Genomic DNA, 7,757 nt, shown 5'->3' on the forward strand with positions numbered 1-7,757 from the left:
TGCATGTGGGTGCAAAAACAGAACAGAAGGGCCTGCTAGGATGTCACTTTAAGTTCCTGTCTTCATTTTCCCCACTTTGTTAAGTGGGAGTGAGCCTGCAGACCTCTGAGATGGGCTGTGCAGTTCTCTCCAAGTTTAACATTTTAAACCAATTGAGCTGTTGGCAAGAGAGCACCAGCTGATGTTGTTAGAAAGATGTGATAGACTGTTTTGTTTCTAGCGCTTTTCAGGCAAAGCATCCAAGGAAAATTTCCTCCTTCTCTTCATCTGTCTGCAGATGGAAATCCTTGTTTTTCTGAAGTCATCTGCAAATGTTACTGATCCTCCCATCTGAATCCCCAGCCAGTGGAGAAGCGTGAGCTTTCACTGTGGTTTATTCATATCCAGTCTATATATTTTTGATTGAAACCTGATATCTTGACTCTGAAGCCAAGGGTCTTGTGATCTGCCATCACCCAAATGTGTTATTGAGATGTCTTCCGAGGGTGTTTCCTTCTGCTGCAAGTTAAGATGTCGTCGGTTTCTTTTCTGTTGTGGAAAATGTTTTGTATGCCAGTTTTCAAAAATAAAAGTTCTAAAACTGTCCATGGAACATTCTAGGAGGGCTCTCAAGAGTCGAGAGGGTCTTTTCTAAGTAGGGTTTATATTAGCATCTGGCCTGTATTTAAACGATCACATGAGGAAAGCAGACTGGGATATCAACTAAGTTGCCTATAACTTATACTGTTAATGCCAAAAGAAATGGGAGAAAGACAGGAAAACTGATATAAAAAGTGAATTTAATGTTTTGCTTCCCCTTCCCCCTTTGGTACCATGGCAAGTAAAGCAAAGAGGTGCAAATGTGTATTCTAGATAAATTTATCACTATTTCTCACATGGTCGTTTAACATTTTTTTCAATAGATACTTAGAGTTAGTATGGTTCGGTGTATCTTATTTACTGTGTTTCATCGAGAAAACAAAAGGCATGTCTTATGGTACATTTTCTTTCTTTTGTTAAATTTTTTTAATGTTTATTTTAGAGAGAGAGAAGCAGAGCATGAAGAGGGAAAGGGCAGAGAGAGAAGGAAACAAGAATCCACAGCAGGCTCCAGGCTCTGAGCTATCAGCACAGAGCCTGGTGCAGGGCTTGAACCCACCAACTGCAAGATCATGACCTGAGCAAAAGTTGGACACCCATCTGACTGAGCCACCCAGGCACCCCTACATTTTCTAATTGTATTTAAAGACATCTGTCTCACTTTACTATTTAAAGAACACATATGAAACAATAAAATCTCTCTCTCTCTCTCCATACTCTCTTGGATTCTTCAGCCCCCATGCCCCTTCTGCTTAATTAATCTTTATACTTTGCTCTTTTAATTTCTCTTGAACAGTCATGTTTCCTGCCTCTCCTGAGCCTACCCATAACTTGGTGTCAAGTTTGAGAGGTGCTTGGGTATCTGAATACTCACCAGACCCCACTTGCTCTGCCTGTCTATTCCAGTGAGCTCAGCCTGCCACACTCAGCATGTGAGGGTAAAAGGGGATTAAAATATGGTTCCTGCCCTAAGGAGCTTGTGGTCTAATGAGGGAGTCAGAAATGCACACACTCAACTATGGTTCAAAGTAGTAACACGTGTAAAGAGAGGGCTCCCAAGGAAGAGCTGAATTCTGGCCAAATATGGATGACAATGGAAGGCTTCAAGAAGGAAGTGGCACTAAGGACAAGCCTCCATTAGAAGGGGGAGAGCAGAGAGACATCCAGCCAATGTGAACAGTCACTGTTGGGGTCTGGTGATGGACTTCTCCCCGGGGGAGAGGCCAGGATGTGGGAACGAGTCAAATCCTTGTGGGAAAGAACACAGCGGGAAAGGGAAAAGAGGAAAGGCAGAAGCTTGGCCACTGCCTACACTGAAGGGAGAGAGGCCAGTGAGGGGCCTTAGAGGAAACCATCAGAACGTTGAAGAGAACAGCAGGTCAGTGGCAGAGAAGCTAAGGGATGAAGGAATTTCCGAAGGAAAGACAGCTAATAATAGTTATGAGGAGAATAACAACAAACATTTGTAGACTATTTACTGTGTGCCAGGCATGATATTAAAGCTCCTAGCAAAGCTAAAAGGGGACAGCGCTAGGACTTGTACCCAGGCCTGATGGATGCCAACACCCTTCGCTTTGCAGATGCTCAGCAGAATGAAGACCCTAGAGAGGCAGCTGGGTGGCTCAGTCCGTTAAGCTATTGACATTTTATTTCAGCTCCGGTCATGATCTCAGGATTTGTGAGTTCGAGCCCTGTGCTGACAGTAATGATTGAGCCTGCTTGAGATTCTCTCTCCCCCTCTTCCTTTCCCGCTGCCCATCCCCCGCTCTGTGTGTGTGTGTGTGTGTGTGTGTGTGTGTGTGCACGCTCTCTCTCTCTCTCACTCTTTTTTTTCCTCTCTCTTTTCCCCCTCTCTCTCAAGACAAAAAAAATGAAGACCTTGAGCATGTCATTTGCCATGGTGATTAGGAACCCACTAGCCACATCCCAAATGAGAGATTTTGGTAAAATGGTTAGAAAGGGTTGAAGTAATAGGAAGTAAAGGTATTGAGTTCGGCATCTCTTCCAAAAAGTTTGGCAATAAAATTTAAGAAATGGAGTGGTAGCTTTAAAAAATAGACTTTTTAAAAAGAGGAGATACTTAGACATTAGGTTGACCATGAACTTGAAAATGTGAGAGGAGATTACCAAAGAGGTGGGAGGAAGTGAGATCAAGGACACAAGTAAGAAGATGACCAGGGAAATGGTGAGATAAGAGACCAGAGGACAGGGTGAGTGGCAGGCAGATCTACTGCGAATGGTGGAGGAGTTAGGAAAATTCATTCAGGACAGCCTGGCCTCGATCTGCTCACTAAAGATTGCTAATGAAAGGGGTGGGGAACCCTCAATAGAAAATAGAGTGGCCAGTGTAGATCACGTGCTTGGAAAAGCTGATCTGTAACAAGTAGGATACGTCCACTTGGAATGCTGAAGAAGTATATTTGGGACACAGAATGCAGAGCAGGAAAACAACACAGCCATGGGGTAAGATGGAAGTTGTTTTTGAAAGTAAGTAATCCCAAAGACAAAAAAAGCAGATTCACATTCCAGCTGAGTGCCTAAACTAAGAAGTTTACTTACTTATTTTTTGGCTAAGAAAGCAGTAANAATAGAAAATAGAGTGGCCAGTGTAGATCACATGCTTGGAAAAGCTGATCTGTAACAAGTAGGATACGTCCACTTGGAATGCTGAAGAAGTATATTTGGGACACAGAATGCAGAGCAGGAAAACAACACAGCCATGGGGTAAGATGGAAGTTGTTTTTGAAAGTAAGTAATCCCAAAGACAAAAAAAGCAGATTCACATTCCAGCTGAGTGCCTAAACTAAGAAGTTTACTTACTTATTTTTTGGCTAAGAAAGCAGTAACCAAATAGTTTGGGCATCTCCATAACCAGAAAGACCTCTGATAAATTAAAAGTCACCTTGTCAGAAAGCAATGTTCTGAATACCCATGGTATAACAAAATGTTCTTTGTGGAATAGACCCTACAGAACCAGAACAGAAGTGGGGAGGTTTCTGGGCTGCCTAGAGAGCCAGCTTAGGGGAAGGGCAGGAAAATCCTTTGTCACTTACTGGTACAGCATTTGCCTTCCCTAGTTGATTGTAGAACAAAGTATAATTAAAAGAACATGGCCCTGAGCTCTGAGAGTCCAGGGTTCAAGCCTGTGCCCTCTACTAACTAGTGGGTAGCTTTGGGCAAGTTACTTACTCTCTTCGAACCTCATCTATAAAGTGGAGATAATGATACCTACCACATAGAGCTGTCAGAATTGGATGAGATAACAAATCTTTCCTTTCCTTTCCCTGCCCATCTTAGACACCGAAAATCTCAAATTCTAAATTGAGGAAAGAGTGTATATATTACGTCCATCAGAATTGTAGGGAGTGTTCTTTCAGAGACTTAAGCATGTCTTTTTTTTTTTTTTTNAGGGATTATTTTACTTTTATTGAGCAGAGAAAAATGTTCAGGAACAAGTCCAGTATAAATCTAGGAAAACCACTGAGAGGCAGGCACCTGCCAGGAATTTCCTAGAGTCTCTTTTAGGTCTGCTAGTCACTACTACTGTCTCCACCCATGCTCTCCTAGACATCGGAAAAGATGTGACAGAGTGGGGGAACCTTGCAGAAGAGAGAAAAGGCAGGCACTGGTAAAATTAAGATAATGGAAGGTTTGGTGCCTCTTCTCTCAGGAGTGATAGAATCAGGTACGAGCAACTTCCTCAGAACCACTTAATCTAGATGTCAGGAATTTGTTTCTAGAAATACAAGCCTAGTCCTAGGGTGGTAGAGGCGTCTACTCTTCAGAGTATGATAAGTTAGGTGCGAAACTAGTAATAGCAACATAGCTCTTGTTAGGTTCCCACTCACAAAATTCTTGACATTGACATTCCTTAGCTTTGTAAAAACGTGGAATGGTAACCTCTTTGCATGAAGTACACACTGCTTTAGCAAGAAAATGGGAGTGATCAGAGAACCGTCACAAGGTTCTACCTTATATCTACGAACTCACCTGCCTCTGAGTCTCTGCCTTCTCTCTGGTCACTGCGATGACCAAGCCTTGCTCCTGCCTGTGACCAATGTCCCCAGCTGGGAACTATGCTGTCCCTCAGTCCTGCCCAAAGATGTTTGCTCCAGCAATTCTCTCCTCTTTCTCTTCACCATCAGGTCTTCCATCTCTGCAGGACCCTTCCCATCAAGCTGCAAACATGCTGTAATGCCTGTCACCTTAAGAATATCCCTCTCTGACCCCTCTTCCTCTTTTAGTATTACCCCATTTTTCTCCTTTCCATTAGAGTAAAGCCCCTTGAAAGAGGCATCTATTCTTGCAACCTCCAATCACCTCTCTCTCCCTCTCCCTGAATCCCCACTCCAGGCAGATCTGAAATCCCATTCCTCTGCTGACTTTGCTCAAGGTCACCAATGACTTATAATATTGCTAAATCTAATGTAAAATTTCAGAGCTCATCTTAACTGACCTATGAGGAGCCTTGGACCAAGTCAATGAATGCTCTTTTCTTCCTTGGAACACTTTCTTCTCTTGGCTTCCCGATTCTCCTGGTTTTACTCCTACCTGATAACATAACAAACAGATAATCCTGATTGGTCAGGCTTTTCTTCATCTTTCCAGACTCTAAATCTTTGACTTTGCCAGAGTTGAGCTGTGGGATTGTTTACTTTTTGAATTATGTTTGCTCTCTTGGGGAATGTTTCCAGTCTTATGGCTTTAAATGTATCTCTGTACTGATGACTCCCAAATCATATCTTCTCTCGAGAGCTTTCTCTTAAATTCACAAAAGCCCACTTGACATCTCCAATAGGAGGTCAAATTGGCACCTCACACTTAATGTGTCACTCTCCCTGAAGCCAACTTCTCCTGTAGTCAGTTTAGGGCTACTGTCTTCCAGTTATTTCAGCCAAAAGACCTCAAGGGCATCCTTGACTCTTTCTTCTCTCACACACTCTATACACGGTCTTGCAGCCATTGCTGCTCTACCTTCAGAGTATATACAGCATTCACTCTTCACCCTCCTGGTGAACTGGTCCAGCTCCTCATTGTCTCTCACTATCGCAGTAGTGTCCCTGCTTCTACTCCTGTCCCCCTGCAGATTCTCCTTACTCCGTTAGCCACAGTGATCCTATTAGAACATAAAACTTAATCATGACACTCCTCACTTAAAACCTTCCAAGAGCTTCCCATCTCACCCAGAAGAAAAGCCAAGTCTACACAATGAAGGAAGCCCTGTTAACCTCTGGAGCCCATTTTCTACTGATCTCCCTCTCTGTTACCCCAGTGAAGCCGCACTGTTTCCTTGCTCAGACATGCCTGAGACGTGCTGCTTCCCCAAGGCCTTTGGATTTGCTGTTCCTTCCACCTGGATTGCTCCTCTCCCAGACAGCCTTATGGTCAGATCCCTCACTTCCTTATTTATTCAAATATAACCATTTCAGGAAAGCCTATCCTTTTCTGCTTCACTTTGTCCCCTCTCAACACTTTATCTAACTATATTATTTACTTACCTTGTTTATGGTCTTCCTCACTAGAATGAATGTCCCACTGAATCAGACACTGTTTTGTTTGGCTCACAACTTTATTCCAGCACCTAGAACAGTGCCTGGCACATAGTATTTGTTGAAAGATCGAATGCGTGGATTTTCCTCATTAAGTATATTTGAGTAGTCAAAGAAATTATCATCAAATTTTTAAACAGATATTTTGGGGGAAACGTGGGAGGATTCTAGTGATCCAGATCCTTTAAATTCATATCAGAGATATAACCCAGTAGTAACTTTACCCATGGTAAAGAATGAGGTTATCAGGGGTGGTATTTTCTTAGTTGCATACTGATGGTAGGCCTCCAGACAGAGAGCCTCCTGCTGCCCGTAAAGAACCAATTTATGGCTTTACCATTAAGAATATAACCGTGGTCACATTTACCAAGCAAGGAATTTGGGGCAGAGTAGCATTACTCCTTAATGGTTTATAATATCAAAGTAATAGGATGACTAGGGCAGTAGGTAAAGGCACTGTGTTATGGTCTTGGTTATGGTTGTGGATACAGTGGGAACGTTTGTTCTGTCAAGTATGTGACCCAGTCCCATTTCCAGGGCTCAGAAACATGCAGTGAACTAGATTTCATGTTTCTTTTCTATGAGGGAGACATGGCTTCTCTTTCTGAGCAAAAAAGCTAAACTTCAAGCACCATGTGTAAGGGATTTATAGATAATATATATGATGTAGCATACATCATATGAACTTACAAAGAAATTCAAAAGTTTTCCCCCCAGAATATTAATTGCATGATTAGCTATGTGATTTTAGGGAAGACTCGTGGCTTTTTGGAGATAGAGTATCTGCACCTGCATTGTGCTAGGGTATGCCAGTGATCGCTAAGGTCAGTTTCTACTCCTGTATGCTTTTGACATGATATCATCTAAACCTGTTTTCTGTAAAATAGTATAATAAAAATTGCCCTGTATAGCCCATATTTTGCTTAGGGTCAACGGAGATCATGTTTCTGAAAGCTCTTGGTAAACTAAAGCACTTGCTAATGCAAAGCACTTTTTATTATTATTCTCTATTAGTTTGATACAATGTGTTTAGAATGCTATGGTCCTGGGGGTCCTGGGTGGCTCAGTAGGTTGAGCTTCTGACTCTTGATTTCGGCTCAGGTCAGGATTCCAGGGTCATAGGATAGAGCCCGTCCTTGGGCTCTGTGCTGAGCATGGAGCCTCCTTAAGATTCTCTCTGCCTCTGTCTCTCTGTCACCTCCTCAGCCCCTCTCCCCAACTCATGCTCTCTCTCTCTCTCTGTCTCAAAAAATAAATAAATCAAAACTAAAGTATGTTATGGTCCCCAAAATATTTTTTAAGCTTTTGTTTAAATTCCAATTAATATACAGTGTAATGTTAGTTTCAGGTATACAATATAGTGATTCAACAATTCTGTACAACACCCGGTACTCATCACGACAAGTTCAATCCTTAATCCCCATCACCTGTTTCATCCATCTCCCCACGCCTCCCCTCTGCTAATCATCAGTTTGTTCTCTGTAGTTAAGAGAGAACTTGGTTTCTTGATTTTCCTCTCTTTCTCTTTTTTTCCCTTTGCTCATTTGTTTTGTTTCTTAAATTCCACCTATGAGTGAAATACTATGGTATTTATCCTTCTCTGACTGATTTATTTCACTTCCATTATAC

The sequence above is a fragment of the Crocuta crocuta genome, unplaced genomic scaffold (assembly GCF_008692635.1).
Source record: "Crocuta crocuta isolate KB4526 unplaced genomic scaffold, BGI_CrCroc_1.0 scaffold10, whole genome shotgun sequence".
NCBI classification, from domain to species: Eukaryota; Metazoa; Chordata; class Mammalia; order Carnivora; family Hyaenidae; genus Crocuta; species Crocuta crocuta.